The 20,224-nt window shown below is 43.8% G+C and overlaps 1 protein-coding gene across 4 annotated transcripts in view; it reads right to left on the bottom strand.

Moving 5' to 3' along the window:
• LOC149871364 (uncharacterized) overlaps positions 1-20,224 on the bottom strand; it is a 164,666-nt gene that overhangs the window by 58,301 nt on the left and 86,141 nt on the right. For all 4 annotated transcript variants that reach the window (XM_090032378.1, XM_090032379.1, XM_090032376.1 and 1 more), the window contains one exon: positions 8,597-8,909. The gene's annotated coding sequence lies outside the window, so the exon portion shown is untranslated. The remainder of the gene's footprint in view (positions 1-8,596; positions 8,910-20,224) is intronic.

The raw sequence follows: 20,224 nt of genomic DNA, 5'->3' as shown, positions 1-20,224 counted from the left end.
AGCTGATGCTGGAGCTGTGGAGCCCAGCGCAGCTGTTTGCAGCCTCCCCACTGCTTGCTGCAGCTGCCCAGAGCCCAGACTGGCTACAAACAGCTGTGCTGGGCTCCGGAAGCCTGCCATCACCTCCGTGCCGGGAGCAGGGGGAGAGACCAGGGCTGTGCTGCCTCAGGCCCCTTCCCCACTGCCCACTCTGCCACACACCTGCATGCACTGGTGGAGAGTTGATGCCAGAGCCCGGTGCAGCTGTTTGGAGCATCCCAGCTGCAGCTGGCCCTGGCTCAGAGGAGCTGCTGCCAGCCGGGAGCCTGGGCTGCTTCCAGCAGGCAGCTGGGATGCTGCAAACCCTGCTGGGAGCAGCCCAGACTCCAGCAGCTACCCAGAGCCGGGGGTGGGGGGCTGGGGTTTGGGGGGAGGGCAAAGGGCTTTGGGTGGGGGGCACAGGGCAGCAGGGAAGGAGGACAGTGGCTTTGGGTGGGGAGCAGAGGGCAGCAGGGCTGGGAGGCAGGAGCTTTGGGTGGGGGCAAGGGGCACAAGCAGGGCATCCTGCCATGTATACCTTGCCCTCATTTTGTTTTTCTGGCATGCTGGCACTCTGGCACCTTCCGAGGTAGGCATTGTGGTATTTTTCGTCACTCCAGCCAAAAGGTGTTACCTACCCCTGCACTAGCCTGTGCCTATATCCTCCTACTTCTTCCTTCATCACCTATCACAACCTAGTCCTTCCTCTCTTTCCATCCTGCTTTTTGTATCCAGACCTATTCTTACATTTTAAGATTTGAAATCTCTGGGCACCTATACACATGCCAGCCATCTGCTCCAACTCATACTAATTAGCATGGGTTGGTGCAGCCTTGATTAATTGAATCTGCCACAGCACATTAATTAACACACTCCAGCAGCCTCCATGTCATGTCTATTCTGTGTCCCCACACTTCAAAATGGTGACAAGGGTGCTTGAATTAAACCTCAGTGAATCAGCTTAAGTTCAAGTGCCCCCACCACCATTTTGAAGTGTGGGATACTGAATACACATGACGCTGCAGGTGTTTTTATTACAGCAGCTCCAGAATTAAAGCATCCCCCTACTGCACCCCGAAACACATGTACAGACCCCTCTGTACATGTGAACTGCAGCTACTTACTGTTCTTCCTTCATTGCAGCCTTTTAAAATGCATATCAGAAAGAGGATCAGAAAAATATGCCTTGACCCAACCTATGAACACTCTTTTGCTGTCAATCATTCTTTGCTCCACACCCACTGGTCATTAGCCTGCTGCTGCAACAGACACATTTGCTCCACTTAGGCATGAAGAATCTTCCATGAGAAAACTCAAAGTGACTCTCCTATCCTGGGTGTCTGAAAACAGCCAACTTGTGGCCAAAACACCAGCAAACTGTCACCACTGCCACACCCACCTCCGTTAAGTCTTTCAGTGCAGTGCATGGTATTTCCACACTCTCTTCTTCCTTCCTACATCCCTCACTTTCTTTCCTGATTGCTGCATTCTGTCTTCAGCCAAGATAGTAAATCCTCTGGGACAGAAACATATCTGCCTTTTGCTATCATGTCTGTGAAGAGCATAGCGCCAACCTGTCTGAGCCAGAGGTGCTATTTCCTCTCACTTCATTCACATGCCATCTAATTGAAGAGCTGAGAAAGTGTAATGTGATGATGACTGGGCCAAGGGGAAGTAACTGGCCGCTGCTGAAGCAGACAGATATTGCCTACAGCTGGTGTTACAAGCAGTTAATAAGGCTGCCTCAACAAAGCCATGGAAGAAAATGATTGTCTTTACAGACATAGGTGGATACAGGAGGCAGTGATGAAAGCAGCAGGAAACACTTTTACCTGTCTAAAGAATTCCCCAACACCTTGCAGCAAGAGGAAGAGCAAAAGCATAATTACATCGCAGGCTGCCAGCTTTCCAAACAATGGCCCCTAGCAAATGACCCTGAATGCACCCTCTGGCCCATGCCAAGTACCCTCCATAACACATACATCTCCCTTGAATGCAACGCATCATTTCAGTGCTGACCAGAAAATTACCAAGTAAAGAATAACCACTGCATGCTTGACAGGGTGAAACCCAGGCCACATCTATTTACCTGGCTGTCAAAGCATCCTTCCTGGCTGAATCCTTAACTGAAGAACAAGCTGGGTTTGCCACATAGACAACACTGCCAGCTAACTGCTATTTGCAGTATCCAAGTCACAGGTGAATGGTGTATGAGGCAGAATGACCCAGGGGTGGGGGGAATTTACTCTGGAAGTAGAGTTTTCAGAGCTGGTGATGGGAGTGAGTATGTGGGAGGAATTCAGCTCCCAATTTGTAAACTATGCTCCTTGATTTGCATGTCTATGGCATCAGAAACACAAAACACCAGGAGATTATTTTATAGGACCCTTTTTCCATCTTTAAACTGTGGTGAAAGTAATCTTAAAAAGCTAACTGAAGGAGAAGTAAGTACTGCCACCACTTTTTTTTTTTCAATTGAGTTTCTTGATCATAAAAAAGGACACCAATTTATAAACCTGTACTTACAACCTCTTCTGCACCCTCTGAAGAAACTGCATACCAATTTACATAGAAGCTCCAACTACTGCACCTGGACCTGGACTTGGACCACAGAATGTTTATTTTTAGGCAGCAGTTAAAGCCATTACTCAAAATCAATCATACATCCTCTAAATTTAAAGACCAGAGCAAAAAACCACCACTGCAGTAAAGAGTCTACTGACAAACCCCATGGACCTGGCAGTACCTAACAACGGACTCTACTGATCCCCATTAAAAAACTGTCTCATGAATGATGCCCTATTAACTGAAACACAGGACTGTGGCTGGACTCTTTAAAGAGCTTCTAGCATGGCACTTTTTACTGAATAGCCAGTCATATTATACCACCTGGTCCTTTTTATACAAAATTGAACATGAAGGGGCTGTCATTTTGCACAGATCCTAACCACTCTTATTGTCATTATAAGGGGGACAGAACTGAACATCTTCCATCCCTTCAGTGGGGAGGAACCTATCAGTCCTCAGTAGGTCTAATCCTAGCTCATCCTTTGAAGGTTTCCTTCATTGCTTCTTAAAATCCACAAGTGACCAAGCCTTTGCTGAAAGAGGTGTCTAGCACACCTCTCCTTGAGCATTTGGTTCAGCTCTTTTGATTTTATAAAAGGAAAATAATTGTATTGTATTTTCCACATCTGTTTACGTTTTCAAAGAACTGCCAGCCTGTACTGACACCTCACATACCTTATCCAAGACTCAACTGTTTGAATGTTTACTATTTTTCATGTTTGGATCACCTCATTTACAACACTTAACTACACTGAGTTTTATTTGTTTACACATAGCCAAATGACCTTGGCAAATGAAAGGCTTTTTAAAAAAAATATGCTAAGGTCTCTGTACTTGCTTCATAGTACAGCATTTCTTTTTGAATGCAAGGCTGTTTCCAGTCAACTAGTGCAGGTCGGTAATTTGGTTCAATATTTTATACAGTGTCTGTATACAAACACCTCATCTGAGAAAACAGACAATTTGCTTCTTGGCTTGGAAGCAAAACTGACATAATTAATTACCATAAAGGAAATTAAAACTTTTTGTTTTCAAAATGTCTTTAAAAGAAATATGACAAGTCCAGAGAAATACAGATATTCTAACACGATCCCAAAAAGCCAAGCAGTGAAAGTTGGGATGTCATACTAAGAAACCAAGTGATTTAAGTTGTTAAATTATTTAAAATTAAAATAACATTAAAGTCTCTACTAACCAATTAAAATATACAGAAAAATAAATGTCTTCATACAAAAAATTTTGACAGTCCAGATTTTCAATCAGTTTCCTGATAAGAAACTGAAACTTCTGCAGCCAAAGTGAAGTGAAAAGGTAACTTTGACTAAAAGACAGCACTCCTCATTAGTGGTACTGTACACAGACACAAGGAGTTCTAAAAACGCATTTTATATATGATAGTGTAAGAGTGATGTAGTCGTGATGGTCCAGATTAGACCTGACAAAGAACGACTTCCATTCAAAAGCTTGTTTGACTCTATCCCAACCAGTTGGTCCAGTCAAAGACCTCACCCTAGGAAATCTTTGCCTCTTTTTATATATGGAACACTCAACTGTGTGAGGTATAAACAAAACCCTGCAATTTTCCCTTAGAAAACATGTCTGATAGAGCAGCCTCAGACCATCCTTGATGCATTCTTTATTTTCACTAAGAATGAGCCCTATAGCAAATGAGGCAGATATGGATACTGTGTCTGTCTTGCACAACTGCTACCCTTCCTGGATAAAACAATACCTTTCACATGTCATGTGTACAGCTGCCATTAACTTTTACCAAGTAATTATCACATTTAAAATAAACATAGCAGTGTAAAGCAACACTAAGGCGCATGTTATGCTGAGTACCTCAATTAAGAAGAGGATACCTGAGCACTGGGCTATTAGAGGCTAAATGCGCAACTAGGATTTTATCAAAGGCCATTAGAGACATTAACTAGCAGAAAAAGCCAACTATAAGCTTTGGCTAGATTCTTGCTCATTGCCATACTGTTATTTCTAGCCTAGGGGAACTATGACACAACCAAAATTACCTTGAGAGACTAAGCATATCCTTTAAGCCAGCAGGGAAGGAGCTGAACTGTTATAGGCACATGGCAAATAAAGGAGGAGCACAATGCAGGATGCTTTTGCACTGCAATTACGAACCATGTTGTGAATGCGGCCGTATACAAGTGTCCTCTGATGTCTTAGTACTGCAGAACACAGAAGGGGCCTGAACGATGTTCTCACAAGAAGACTGGATGCCAGTTTCCCAGGGCATTTAAGGGGCTGGACAGAATGCCCAGAAGGCTAATTTCTGTGACTAAAGATACAACTGTCATGCGAGGAAGGCACTCACTGCCCATAACCTGCACCTTGGAAGGTCTCTGGCACAAGCCTGGGAAAGGCCATGAACAGGAGCAGGAAACGAGAAGTGAAGCAACCTGTGAAAAACTGGCAAATACGTGACTAAATAAGAGCTACTGATTCCTGTGAGATCTGTAGCTAATTAGAGCATGTCAAAAATTTCCTCTACACAGTTTAGCGACTCCAACTACACATTCAGTTTGGTTGTGGACCTTGACAAGTACTGCAGGTGCTCTCAGCTATTTTATGGGATGCCCTGTATGAGAAGTGCCAAACCACATAGGGGAATTACAGACAGAGCTCTCACAGTGACTACATTCCTAGGTGGGACGGATAGCTTCTATCTGTGCTCAAGATATTCATCCAGCTGGGCAATAAAACAGGCATGAAGCCTGAAGCTTAAACTAACATGCTGTACAGTGCCAGGACTTTGTGCCTATCACTTGTAGCCCTGTACTGGTTCGAGCAAAGATGGGCATGAGGCTACAGTACTGATCAGTTGGACGGCCATTATAGCAACACCACAACAGCCGCATGCCCTGAGCAAGCTATTCAATCATTTGAAACCAAAATCTGGAAATTAAAGTTTTGTTTTGGGGGGTTTATTTTTGTTTTGTTGAACAATACAAAACAAAAATAAATCAGCAATGCTCTCTCAGTGAGGATTATCATTCTAGGAAAGGAAATAACATCAAAAGAAAGGAACTGCTAAGAAACAGAAGTGCCTGTTGTCATGCAAATGTTCCCAAGAACATGAACCCACAGGGTACAGATGGACATAACACTTAGACTGTTTCAAGAACGTCATGAATTGGGACCTTGCTCACAACTGTCCGTGGACAGAAGCGTCCACATGTACCCTGCTAAGATTTTTAAGTAGAATCATCACCTTCTGGCAGCAGTGCAAACCCTAAAACACCACCAGGGGATGGTAGAGTACACAGACCAATATGCCTTCCAAGGAAGAGTCTGTGTCCTGAGTTTCCCCAGACTTCCCTTAGAAGAGTGGTCTCCAAACTTTTTTGATTGCGCACCCCTATCAGTAAAAAAATTTTGAGCATGCACCCCCAATATATGTATATTTATATAAATATAAATAGAAGTTCTAATATTTTCTTCCTGCACCCCAATGGATCATCTTGTGCACCCCCTGGGGTGCACACACCCCACTCTGGAGACCACTGCCCTAGAGAGGAAAGACCACCCAGACTAGGGCGAAGGGTTGGAGTGGTGGGGTGCCAGGTGCTGTGTACCCCCTTGGAAGGGGCTGGGTGCTCCAAGCCCCGCCCCCCCAAGAACACCCCAGATTTCTCAATCTGGAAAGCAACCTTGACAATTTCATTTCCTTCCTACTTATCCTGTGTTGTAGGGTTGCAGACTCAATTCGAGGGTTAGAAGTGTATGTGTGTGGGTGGGAAAATCTCCAGGTGCTTCTTGCCCCTTGCTTCCAAGTTGCCACCACTGCTCTCTACCCAACCCATAGCCCATATATGCCTCAGCTTCCCTATGCACCTCACTTGCACAGCCCATGCCTGTATTTGCTTGCATACTACCTAACTCTGTGTGGTACCCAGCCAGGGGGTGACCAAGTATGTGGGGGTTGGGGCCCCCACTTCTTGATTCCAGGAGCTGGTTGCTTTCAGACTTCCCAAAATGTCTGCCTCAGTCTTTCCCTAGAAAGCTGTTCAAGTCCCTTGCATTGCCAGCCACTGCATAGAGCTGTGTGTGCAGGATGGAACCTGCAAGGCAGGGCTGGCTGCAGGAGTGCAGCACAGAGGTTGAGTTGGTCTAATAAAAGAGACTGTATCACACCTAACCAAAGAACCTTGTCTGCACAAAGGGTGAGGAACAATTAACAGTTAATGGTAATTCAGAGGTTCTCAAATTATGGTACACCGACCACCACTGGTCCGTGAGCTCCATTCAGGTGGTCCGCAGAAAGTCTGCAGAACGAGAGAGAATATCTGTACTTGTAAAGTAAGACTACTGATATTACAATATGAGTTGTATGCTTTGATTTGTAGAACAAAAAAATAGCTTATTAAGTGGTCTGCCGAGACACTCAGCAATTCTGAAGTAGTCCGCAAAAAAAAAACCAAACCAGTCTGAGAATCACTGATCAACCAAGGACTTGACAACCATTCTGTTCTAGTAAATGCCCGTTGTGCAATGGTGTTTCCCACCACCCAGCAATTAGCAGGTGTTTACTGTTAGGAGCACACCACCCAACCACCACAAGCAGGGGGGCAACACAGGCCCTGCAGCACTTGGCTACCCCCCCTCCCACCCCAAATGAGCTTGGGACCCTAGCAGGGAAGAGAAACTGCAACGCAGGCTATCTGCTTCCCCACCCTTCCAGACTGCTGGTCTCTGTAGGCAAAAGAAACTGATCTTTGGACAGTAGAGTCCAAACTACATCCCAGAGGAGCCCAGCTGCCCTGTATGCATTTTGCAAGGTGGGGAAAAGCAGTGCAGTCTAGAAAGCCTGGAGGCCTGACCAGACACTAGGCACAGAATGCTCTGTGGTCACACATTACATTGAGCAAGTTCAAGGAGGATCAGCTCAAAATAGAACTTGATTTTCCTGGTGTGCTTCAGAAACATTCCAGGAAGTTTAAACTGGTCCTAAGTGGCATGCACATCTAGACTCTTGGGGTTTAAAGCTTTTTCCAAATGTTCTATGCCAGGGTGTGTCATGTCATCTGGGGCTCCCTATGGGTCAGGGAATTTGGTGGTAGGAGAATGGTGGCACCATTCCCCTGCTGCCAAATCTCTGTGCCCATGGGGAGCAATGCACAGGGTAGGGGTCGGCAAAATGCGGCCCAGGGGCCAGATGCAGCCCACCAGACAATTCTATCCGGCCTGTGAGGCCCCTAAAAAATTTAGAAAATTAATATTTATCTGCCCTGGGCTGTCTGTCATGTGGCCCTTGATGGCTTGCCAAAACTCAGTAAGCAGCCCTCTGCCCAAAATAACTGCCCGCTCCCGGCATAGGGCCAGGCAAGGGTGGCACCAGCCTGAAGGGCCCAATCTCAGTGTAGGCGACTGGGAGGGGGTGGTGCTGGCAAGTATGGAGCAGGGAGGGGACAGCTCCGGGCCCCAGGGCCCAATTGAGCCTGCAGATGGACTCTGGGCCACTCATCTAGTCTGCATTTCCAAAAGATTGAGACCACTATTTTAAGTATTACATCTGACTACACCCTAGGGAAGGTACAGATGTGATTTTTAAAAACTTCTGAGGGGCTAGTAAGTGAATTTCAGGAGATTTGTGTTCCTCTCAGACACACTCAAAAATGTCAGGCACAGATTGTGTGTGTAAATGCATATATTCATATTTTCTATAATACATACTAGATGGGGTAGGAAGTTGGTGGTCGCTGGAAGTGCAAGTTCAAACCCAGGCATAGGTCCCAAGTAAAAGTTAGTGTGATAGTCTCATGGCAGTACCCACTTATCCACAAGACAGTTTGATGCAGCTAGAAATGTCTTCAGAGACCTACGGACAGAATAGCAAGGACTGCTGCAGGAAGATACAACAGTACTAATGTCTGGGGGGAATCATGCAGTATCATGGAATTTAACTATATTTTTTTTTACAAGCACCAAACTCAGTTTAGAAAAAATGGCAAAGAAAAACCATGCAAAACGGAAGCCAAGCAGGCCTTACCTGAGCTGAGTATTATGTTTTGTGCTGCATCCGTCAAACTATGTTGTTTTCTTCCCGTTGGGTCTTAGCTGGCAGAAAAGCATTACCAGTTCCAAAACATGTGCCTACATGACAACCCCAGATAATCGTTCCTCCTCTGCTGTCATGTCCAGGCAATGCAAGTCCTATTCACTCCGTCTCACTCGCACACTCCCAAATCAATACACCAGCATCTTCTCTGCTGCTCTTCATCAATGCAAGCGTTCACCACAGCAAGCAGAGGGAAATGCAGTGAGGGAGCTGTCAGCGTACAGCTTTCCTCTTACCAGGCTCACTGGAAAAAAAAAGTGAAGATAAGAAGAGGTTGTTTAGGTTTCTGTTTCTTGCACCAGGGATGAATTTTCTTCACAAACCCAGGATCTATTTGTAAACAAAGGGATAAACATAGTCTCTCCTATATGATCATCAAAACAAACATACTCAGGCACCTCTACCACTTTAGACAGCATTTCAACGGCAGAAGCCACTCAGGAGGGAAAGAAGCATCTTTGTGGAGCAGGACACTATAAAGAATAAATGGTGCAGATACGGAACAAGTGAGAGCAAAGGCTGAGCTGTCAACAAAACTTTTCCAAGCAGCATGATCTGAGAGACTGTGGAGCGATCTCCCAAGGGAAATGGGGTGAGGAGCTCCATGGCTTGAGCCACTATTGAGTGGGTGGAACTGGGCAAGGGAACACATCCTAAAGGAACAATCCTGAGGTGCCTGGGGTGTGTGGAGGGAAGGAGAAATTATGTACCTCCCTGAGTCTTCTGTTTCTCCAGTGCCTTCTCTTTCTCCGACGAATCTTTGCCGATGTAAGGGAAACCCAGTTATGTCTTAGTGGCCAAACAGCTGAACAACAATGCTGTCAGTCAGCCAGGACTTTTGCAGAGCAGGGAACAGAGACTGAGAGTTTGGTCTGCTCCCCCTGCCAGCTGGCTGCCCTCGATTCACATAAACTATTTATAAAAAAACCAAAAAACCCTGCACTGCGTTCTGCATGAAGGCATGCGGTTAAAATGCTAATATTAATGAGGCCTTTGGTATTTCAAAACCATTTCCTCTCTTTGTTCTCTTTTGATATAATTTTATTCTCCATGATCACTTTTGGAGGAGACCCTCCGAGTTCAACTTTTGCTTCCTAACTTTCTGATTTGGGGGGCCAGCCCTTATCGGCCCTTCAGAGCTGATTTATATTGAGACAGAGAGGAGCTTGGTAGAACCACAGTTTGTTCAGGACAGGAATGCAATTTTGGGATCATGTGACCAGACACCCTGGGCACACTCAAAGCAGCCACTGTGCCGATAGCACCCATGATGTCATGTGTCTGCCATCTGTTTGTCCAGGGAAGCTCAGTTCAGACAGCATCTGGTTTTATAGTGGGGTCTTGTGTTTTAGACCATTTACTGGTTTGGTTGACTGATTCACTTCGGTCAAGGGCATTCCCTGAAGATCTCAAACCCAGTAAGCCTATAAGGACTGCAGATATGTGTTCAGGCAGGAGAGCAGAAGATGCTCCTAAAGCGTTTGCTCTAAATCATTGCTCCACACACTTAACCAGTGAACAGTGCCAATGAACTCAGCTGGATCCTAACAGCCACTACCTGATATATTATAAGCAGGCATTCTGGTTTTCTCTGATTTAAAAAACAAAAATCCCAATTTTCAGTTAAAAAAAGTAACCCGAAATCCACATTCTTCCATAATTAGAGAGAGAGAGAGAGAGAGAGAGAGAGAGAGAGAGTGTGCGTGTGTGTGTGTGTGTGTGTGGATAGATAGATATTAGTGGTGTTTTGTTTTAATCATGGAAAAATGTTGATTTGGGGTTACTGTTTTTAAACCAAAAATCAGGGTTTTTTTTAAATCAGAGAAAACCAGGATCCCTGATTATAAGCGACTTGCAGTCACTTAAAGCCCAGACCATTTCAAACAAAAACACAGAACTGTGATATACCAAAATTGACACCTGTGCACAATACTGGACAAACAAAGCAGTCAGCACTCCTTCACCAGCAATTTCCTCTTCCAAGGCACCAAAAAGGAAAGCTGTTAGGCTGCAATGGGCAATGAGTACACCCTACACATACTTTTTGAAGACTAGTAATATTTGGCACAGTATTTCCTATTTGAGAATCTCAAAAGTGTTTGCAGTCACCAAGACCCTTGTTCCACAGTAATTCTGGACAGCTCCTGGGGCTCTTAACACCTGAACTGTTTGCACATTAACACCTGGAACAAGTTTTAAGTACCTGTTATGCAGCTCAAAGTTCCACCACCCCAGAGCAGAATTAACCCTGTTCCCTGATAAACACTCCACCTGCCCGCCCTCTTCCCCAGCCCAGATCAGCTCCACTGGCCCCCCCAACCCTTCCCAGCACCCCACTCACTGGCCTCCTGACCCAATCTCCCCCCCCGCCCCGGGCTTACCTGTGTCTGCTCACACTGTCTGTTCATCCTGGGAGAGCAGGCAGGAAAAGGCCACCACCACAGCTACTACTCTCTATGCAGGCTCAGCCTGGAATATAGCAGCAGCTTGGCAGCAGTGACTGGGCAGGAAGGTTAACCCTTCCCTGCTTGCTCCCCAGGACAGACAGCATGGACAGCTGCAAGTAAGCAAGGAGAGGGTGGGAGCCCTGGGAAGCACGGGGGAAGCCCGGAATGGGAGTGGGGGGCCAGAGGGTGATTCTTACTTCAGGCCCCTTCTGCCCTGAAATGTGACTGTTCCAAACTTGAGTTAGCACTTACACTGATCAACATTTGTGCAGCTCAAGCTATAAGGTGCAACCAGGCTTTAAGGAGGCTTCTAAGGCACGGTATAAAACCTACTGTAAAACAAAACCAAGGGTCCTGCCTTTACTACTGTTGTTTGTTCTTTGCATGCAAAGACGACCGCATCCAAAGGGGGAGGGGGAAGAGGAGAGAAAAGAAATAGGAAACAGGGAGGGAGAAAGGAGAAAAAAAGAAAAAAGTAGAAAAGAGAGAGGGGAAAGAGAAAAGGGGGGTGAAGGGTAGGTTGCATGGGTAGGTAAGTGACTTATAAGCCTAATCTTTGCCTTGACTTCTATTTTACTACTACTTCTGCAGTAAAAGGCAGCATTTTTGCTTTAAGGGGATTTTGTAAAATGGTTACCTCCAACAAGCAATTTATCATAGAAGCTGAAGACATTTCTACCATGAGAAAACACTACACAGCAGAAGTAGAGGGGGAAGGGTAAGAGAAATCATTTTTAATAGTTCCCAGAAAAATGGTATAGCTCTTTCAGAATGAGGAACAAAAGGTTGTTTTTGCTGTCACAAATCTGACAATTTCCCATCAGTGTAAATCTTCTGCATGAAATTAGCACTCCACCTGGAAAGAAAAAAGTGTGTTTTTTGCCCAGGAGAAGCAACGTAAAAAAGGTGCCTTTGTGGTGCAACTCTATTTTTGACTTCATTCACCAACACTTACAAATTTACTTTTTGACATTAATAAAGTACCAATGTGTCACAGCATCCAAATATAACAGTAACAAAGCCCTTGCAGACACCCCCCTCTCCGGACCCCTACACAACCACAGGAGGTGATGAACAGGCTGCCTAGAACAGCTATACATTCCCTCCAAGAAGAAAGTGCATTGAAATTGTTTAATCTATTGTGTATTTAAAATATTTTTGAGTCCACATTCACCCCATATGGAACTCATACAGCTGTTTGGAAAATGTGGCACAAAATAATAATTCTTTATGTCAAGGTGGCAAGTGTAAAAGCAGGCAAGAGCAATGCAGTAGCTTAGAAAGTTTGTCGGACAAGTCTTTTAGTTGAAGAAATGCTCATAAAGGGATCCATCCATAATGCCATATGCACCTTCAAATACACAGGAATGGGAGCAATACAAGTAAAGATAAACCACAACCAATAAAGTGACCAGGTCACTTAAAAACTGCATTTCTCTCTCCCTCTGCTTGTTCCTTATGCTTAATTTTTATGCCCATTTTCAAACATCAGAGGCAGAGATGAGCTTTGAAGCCCACTCTAAAGTTCCTCAGATTCGGGCCACCTTATATCAAGGGTCTGGAAGAGATGGAGGCTCACAAAGAGACCAACCTGCCAACAGCCTCCTCTAGTGTGTGCCACTCATTTTAACCATGGTAGTCTGGCACAAGGAGGAACATGGCTTTATACAGAAGCCAAACTCTTCAGCAAAAGCACTAGCACCCTCACTAGCACTAGCACACAAAATTCTTCTGTGGCTTCTATTGTTAGACTTTGCGTGGTATAAAGCTAATATCCAACACTTGTTTTGAGGTTGCTGCAGGGGTTGGGTGGGGTTTTTTTTGTTTTTTTGTTTGGGGGCGGGGGTTGAAGCAGGGAGAGGAAGTTGAGAGGCTAGAAATCATTCTCCAGAGGATGACTTCTTTTAAGACACTGCAGAGGGAATCCTCTTTTGGAATGAAAAAACGTTGTGCTTGACTGGGAAGGAACTATATAAATATGGCCTTTTAGAAGTATTTCTTTCATTTAAGACAGGATGAGAAATCAATATTTCTCTAAACAAACTAAAGAAAGCTGGATTACTGTTCTTTTCCATTACAATGTGCCGCGGGCCAGATAAATATAAGCACATCCTAAACACAAAGTGAGGATGGAATAAATATCCAACCACACAAAGTTTTATGTGCCTATAAGCAAACAGGAAAAGGGACTTTGAAAATGCTGCTTCACATCTTCAGCACCAGCTGCAAGTTTGTGAGCAGTAAGCCATAACCAGAATGAGCTCTGGTCTGCCAGATGCACACAAATATTGCACATCATTGAAAATTGGGGAATAATGAGAGGCTAAGTCATTAGCAAAGGGCTGCCAAAACCACACACTCTGTTTCTGGAATGAGCTCCTTCCTCCAACTCTCTTCAGATCTCATAGCAACAAACTGGTCATATTAACTGTCCCCCAGCCTATTCACCTCATTGCCTTCAACTTTAAGGAGCAACATCTTTTCTCAGTGTATTTTCTCCCCCTTTCAGGCTTTAGAGATGAAGAACACAATTAGCTGAACCTCACCCCAAGCAATTACAGGCTATTCAACTAAAATCAGTCCCTAGAAGTGTGTGATGACTGTCATATGGTTTACAAACAGAACTGAAACCAGGAACTCTACAGCTAAAAGCATGGATCTGCACAGTTTAAGCTCAAGTATCAGGCTCTCTAGCCTCTAAGCTTAGCACTAAACACACTTGGGTGCATCCACACATTCAAAACTGCACTTTAGATAATGTGCATTAATCCACTGTGAGATGCTAGGAAAAATGTGCATTAGCCTATTTAATGTGCATTAGCAAAAGAGTATGGTTTTTGTGATGCTTTAATGCACATTAATATAGGCTAATACACATTAAATTGCACATGTAGATGCGGCCACGGAATATCAGGATACAGAGACACACACACGCCAATGGATTACAGACACATTTTCAAGATACCCAGTTCTTCCATCAAACTTCTGGCATCTCAGACACACTTGTCTCTTATCAGTTAACTGTGATGACCTTGAAGCAACTGCAAAGAAGAACTCAACAGAAAATTCTTTTAACCTGTACTTCTAGCATACTACTCTCAGCTCTTGTGGAGAGGACCTTTGTTCTAGAGCCAACTTGAAAGCAAAAAAAAAAAAAAAGCTAACACTGCCAGTAGCTTGAGTTCCCTTTGGAATTATTTAAGAAAAGAAATAAAATAAGAGGAGATGTGATAAAATAATGAAGGAACTTCCATTCTCCCCATCTCATAATACCAGAACAAAAGGGACAGCCAATGAATTAAGAAGGTGAAAAGTTCAAAATTGGTTAAAAAGAAACTTGCACGTAACGCATGAGAGCAAACTAAGGGACTCGATTGCCCCCAAAAACTGCCAGGAATTCTGTCAGCTTCCAGGTGGGACTGACTGGCTTTCTAGATAGAGATCTAGAATGGAGGTTTAAAAAAAACAACAGTAAACAATTCAGAAGGAATATTAAACTCTTGTGCTTCAAAGTTTAAATCAATCTTTAACAACTACATTAGCAACCAGAATGAGACCTATCAAGGCATAGCTTAAGTTTCTATACTCCTATTGTGTAGGATTTTAATATCTTTTTCTGAAGAAACTGATGAACCCACTGCTGAAGGCAGGTTACTAGATGGACCAGTGCTCCAGTTCACTAAGGCAATTCCTAGATTACTATGAAACCATTCATATTAAATGAGTAATCTTCCCCTCACAAACATCCTCCTTCTTTTCAGAAGACATCTTAAAAAAACAAACCAACAATAATGGATCTCATATACTTAAAATCTCATACTTTTTTTTAGCCTCTACAGTACTTTTTCCTTATATTTGGCTGCATTGGTTGGCATATAAACCATTTCCTTTCTGCTGGCAATGTCTTTGGTTTATATTACCTCTAACTTGCCACTTTGATACCAATATGCTGATTGTGGTTGACTTCCTTTTTCTCTTTTGAAACCCCAAGAAGCCACAGGAAGTAATGAAGAAAAATTGGGGAAACAGGAAATGTTTGATCCAAGATCTGACTTATCACATTCTCTCGCATACAGGACACCTTGGAATCTAATAAGCACCTTGTTTTTGAAAGGCAGAATAAAGAAAAAAAGACCTTAGTATCTAAGTAGCAGCAGGAAGGGAGCTGAGCTTGCTCACTGTACTGCTCCCTGTGGATCGAGACAAATTTTAGTTTCTGTTTCAATAAGTAAATGGCAGAACCTTCACCTACCATATTTCTCCTATATGCTCCAATTTCCAAAAGCTGGTGTGGGAGAAAAGGTGTGCACTGTATGCAAGAAAATATGGTGTGTAGAGAAGTTATATTTCCCTGCAGTTGTTTACTCTTTGTAGAGCCCTGAAATATATGCATTTTTAAATGCATTAAATATTTTTAAGAGTCTTATTAGGAAACATCTTCAGCTTAAAGTTACTGTTTAAAATACAGGCCTCCTAATAACACTTAAAATTACTAACAGTGCAAGATTAGGGGAAAATTATTTCCTGTTCAGTTTATTTGTTGTAAACACAACAATTTGATTGCACAGAAAAAACATTTTAATTTTAATAGTCAGTCAGCTTTTCTTTTATAGATCTCTTACTAAAGGAAAAAAAACACTCTAAAAAAACTAGGACAATATGATCATTAAATTACAAAAACTGACAGCAGAACTGTATTTAAAGCCTTTTTATGTGGATATTTCAACAGCATATTTGTCATGTAAAACATTCTATTTAACAGAACCCAATTTACAGAATACCTGCTTTTTTGTTTAAATTAAGACCCATGGGTCACTTTTTTTACAGGAGTGAAATTAACATCCATAAAAAATTAGGTCAGTCTCAAAGTGCTTCAATTTACACATCATTTGGCTGCCACTGTTTTTTTAAATAGTGGCCGACAGGTTGTTAGTATTTAGTAAGGCTAATGAACAATCAAATGCAGCACAAAGAAAGATTTTGACTATCTACTTTCTGGCAGCAGAGAAGGGGTTTCAGACCAACTCTTTAGGTCTTGCTGAATTTAATCTATTGGCGTTTTGAGATACAGAGCAATATAATCCTTTACACATATTTTAAACAAGTATGCAATGGAACAGGGTGGCTCAGAGGGGTGGAAATAAAGCTTTGAGGACCCTGGCTCAAAATCCACCCCAACTGAAACTCTCTGCCATCTGACAGCCAGCAAACTGACTAGTCTTGAGCTCATATCACAGACTGGTACCCTCAATGGGACAAAGGGATGTACACAGTCTTCTTTTAGGCCTGAAGGTGATCCCCTTCCTTATGAGAGTGAAAGGACATGTATGGAGCAATCTGGTTGAGGGTCAAGTATTTGTAACGCTGTTGTGGGTGCATCTGTTCAGGAATCTCTCTCTCTGAGGCTGTCAGTTTAGCACCCACATCCACACAGGAATGGTGGCAACCCTTGTTTTAAAACTATGAAATAAAGCCCCACACATATTTGGCATTGTGTGCATGTCTTGTTTAAATACCACCCCCAAAACTCCAAGCAAGAAATGTCCATGTCATATGCTGCTGTCTCCCCACCTCCTGCTAGCCTCCTATGGGCCTGGCAGCTCTGGTGTTAGTACATAGTTTCTCCTGGCATGACTGAGTAGATGTATATCTATTTACACCCTTCAGGAAAGCTGGAGGCTGCAGAGGTGAAGGTGAGAAGCGGGGGACACAACACTTTAGGGAGGCTGCAGCAGGAGTGCTGAGAGCAGAGCATGCAGCTCGCAGCATCCTCTTCCCTCTGACAGGTGGTTTTCTTTCAGTGTACTAGGGGAACTGTCAGCCCTGGAAATTTCCCAGCTCCTCAAGGCAAGCAATTCTTATACTGTCTTAATAAAACATCACTGTTGCTAAGTCTGCCAGAGTAGAAATAGATGATAGAACACAACACACAAAAGGAACAGAAGTATTGCTGTCTGAGGCTGCGGACCCTTCCCGTTTGGGGAATTGCATATGGCCTAGTGTCTCTGACACAGGAAAGCAGCTATTGCTTTGGAGAGTGGATGGAGCTGATACTGGTCCCAAAACATCTGAAAAACGCTTTTCCATAGGAGCAGGAGCCAGAGAAGAGCATCTCAGCAAGGGATTCATGAAGATGGCAGATCACTTTAGAGGAGTTTGTCCGTGAGAGATTCAAAGACTTTATCTAGGATTAAAAAGAGAGCTCTGGTACAGCCAGTAAGCATAAACAGTAATGTATATAATAAATTTTCCACGGAAGCAAAGCGTATAAATTCAAATGATGTGATGCAACATCTGTGTGTAGTCAGGCACTGAGGAGTTGTTGGGCAGGGATGGGGGAAGGGAAGGTGGAGGCAGAGGAGGATAGAGAAGACCGATGGTTAAATATTTCGTTTCTTTTGATTTAGGACAAACTTGAAGTGCCCCTTCATGACATCCAAGAGTCCTGCTAATTAAAAAAGTTATAAGAACAAAATGCAACAGAATCAACCTATCTTTATTATCAACCAGAAGCACACAGAACCCTTCCCTCTCTTCAGAGGCCATACGAAACAAATATGAACCAGAAAGTCAGGTTCATTTGCTTCCCTCTCTCCCCATGTTGAAAGGTAAATGATGATCATCACCAACTGGGACTTGCCAGAAAGAAAAAAAATCCTCTTTGTATGGGACTTTAGACAGGATTTGAACTCTGACCCTTAGGGAAAGAACAGCATCATACAGGGTGAAAACAGCCCAGCTCTCAGCAAGCATCTGTACTGCTCATTATACAGTACTTGTATTCCTAGTCAGATGGCTAATTCTGCCTTCTCTGCAGACCACTCTGTTGTCTGACCTCCTGCTGAGACCAGCTCCATCAGCCTCAGGACAAGCCTCTTACTTACCCCCAGTGCACCTTAAATAAATATGGAAAGGGCTCTGATCTGCATAAGCAGTGTCCACAGAGAGAATGAAGCCCAATTCAACTATTTAAGTGAAAGGAGAGATTTTCTCCCTACTCTAGCCCCAGCTTCTGAAGGCAGCCTCAAGATAACACTTGAAGACGCTACCTTCCGCTCCCACAGGTCATCAATTATTCAGCAATGGAATTAAGATAACAGACTAAGAAATAATGATGTTTTGGTACTGTCTGACATGAGCTCTACAGAACAGCACTCAGGAGAGTCCCCGAGTACTTACTGACAGCAATGATCACTGGGAAGCTGGCAGTCACCTTGTAGAGCCTTTGAGTCAAGAAGGCCACTCTGATACAAACCTACACATCATCTAAGGCCCAAAGATAGCAAATCCTGGGTGAGGTTATCTGGGACTTATCTGTCTGCAAACTAGTTCTGAGTACTGTTCCTAAAACTGTTCCTAAAGCCTGGCACTTGTTCAGTGTAGCAATGCTGATGTAAAGCTACTAGCATTAGCTGAGCACATGGACACTGGGGGAAGAGTTGCAAATTCTGCTCTTCCCAAAGTATCCTCATGGTACATAAAACTGGACGGCAATAAGCCACATGTAACCAGGTAGACAGCAAAGAACATGGCAGCTGCAGTTACCTAGCAAAACCCCTTGAGTTCTTGAGGTGTCCATTTATGCTTCAGCACCCAAAAGTGATCCTATTCCACCCTCCTCAAGTCCCTGAAAAACAGTTAACAACAACAGGTGGGTGGGTCCCCTTCCCATTTGTTGTTTTTTGTGGCTTAGATTTAAGGCTAGGATGATGGCATTTTACAAAAACAAATGCATTAATGGATTTCCAGGGACGTGAGCAGGGTGAAATTGGATCACTTCTACATGCTTAATAGGTGGACTAGGATGCCGCCCTTTGTTCCTACCCCAGGAAAATACCTACTTTGCTTTTGGTGGTAGAAGGGAGGATGGAAAGAAGCCCCACTTATCTGGAGAGGTAGGATAGAAACTGCATTTCAAGATCTCTAGGTCTCCCCTAGACCTTCCTTTAATAACGAAAGGCGAAGGAGAGGGCACACAGCCTAGACAGCTCCAATACTCTATGTGCTATCTACACAGAGCAACCCCCACCTGCACTTGGAGTAAGGCACAGAGACAACTTAGATAACAGCAAACAATTTAAATGATTTGTTCATTCAGAGAGAGGTTCAAACTTCAGCAAAGCTTCACACCTCTCGAGTCTAGCCAGCAATGCTACCAAGAGAAATGGCTTAAAAGGGCTACAGAAATGCGACCAGCTTATAAAGCTGTTTCATCATCAGTTCTCAGATCAGTGGAGGACTTGACATTCAATTTAAAGAAGCCACCTCCTCCACAATAATCTTTATGCAGGAACACCTAGATGCTATGACACCTGCTGTACCTTTGGATATGGTGGCATTGTCTCTCTCCCTGCCACTGTCATGCCCTACAATGCCAAGTCTCCCTCCCCACAAGGACTCCACTGTTGACTCTCTGCTACTTGCCATCTATCTGACACCAAATTAAATAGCTTTTCCCTTTGCAAGAAAGGTTGAAAGGAGCTGCGCAGTCCAGGCAGGAAGCACAAAGGACCATGCTATTACTTCACCTGGTTAATTTGTCAACAACAAGCCTCCAAAGTGGCTGGACCAGAGGAAGTCCTCAAACTTCTCAGGAGCACAGCAAAGTATCCCGAGCCCAAAGCTATGAGTAAAGATGAAAAGAAAATGACAGGACTGACAGCAATACATCTGTACCACCAGCACAGTTTCAAGAAAATTAGAGAATGAAATTTCTGTATTCTTTAGAAAACTTACTAGATTTAAAGGTAGGTTGGTTGGCTGGGAAATAACAAGCTTCTAACCAAAGTTATCACCAATACCTGAGGCAACTGCAAAAGTTCTTTGCTTTTTTGTCAAGGTATAATGTGCCCAAATGATCCTAGGAAGTTGATCATGGTCCACACACAATGGGACCCACCGCTTAGATTTAGGGACCTCCAAGACTACCAAACCTGAGCAAGAGATACCAGCCAGGCACCCAAGAGGTTTCTCAGCAGTACTAGAACAACAGTAGACCCTGACACCCCTAAGATCTAGATGCAGTCAAAATCACAACAAAGAAAGAGCCCCCACAATTAGCCTGGCTAGGCTTTCGCGCACATACAAAGGGTGGAAATTCCCCATGGTCTAA

This window comes from Crocodylus siamensis, chromosome 2, assembly GCF_052110815.1.
Source record: "Crocodylus siamensis isolate JL-2025a chromosome 2, ASM5211081v1, whole genome shotgun sequence".
Taxonomy (NCBI): Eukaryota; Metazoa; Chordata; order Crocodylia; family Crocodylidae; genus Crocodylus; species Crocodylus siamensis.
This window is presented reverse-complemented; position numbering and strand designations above follow the sequence as displayed.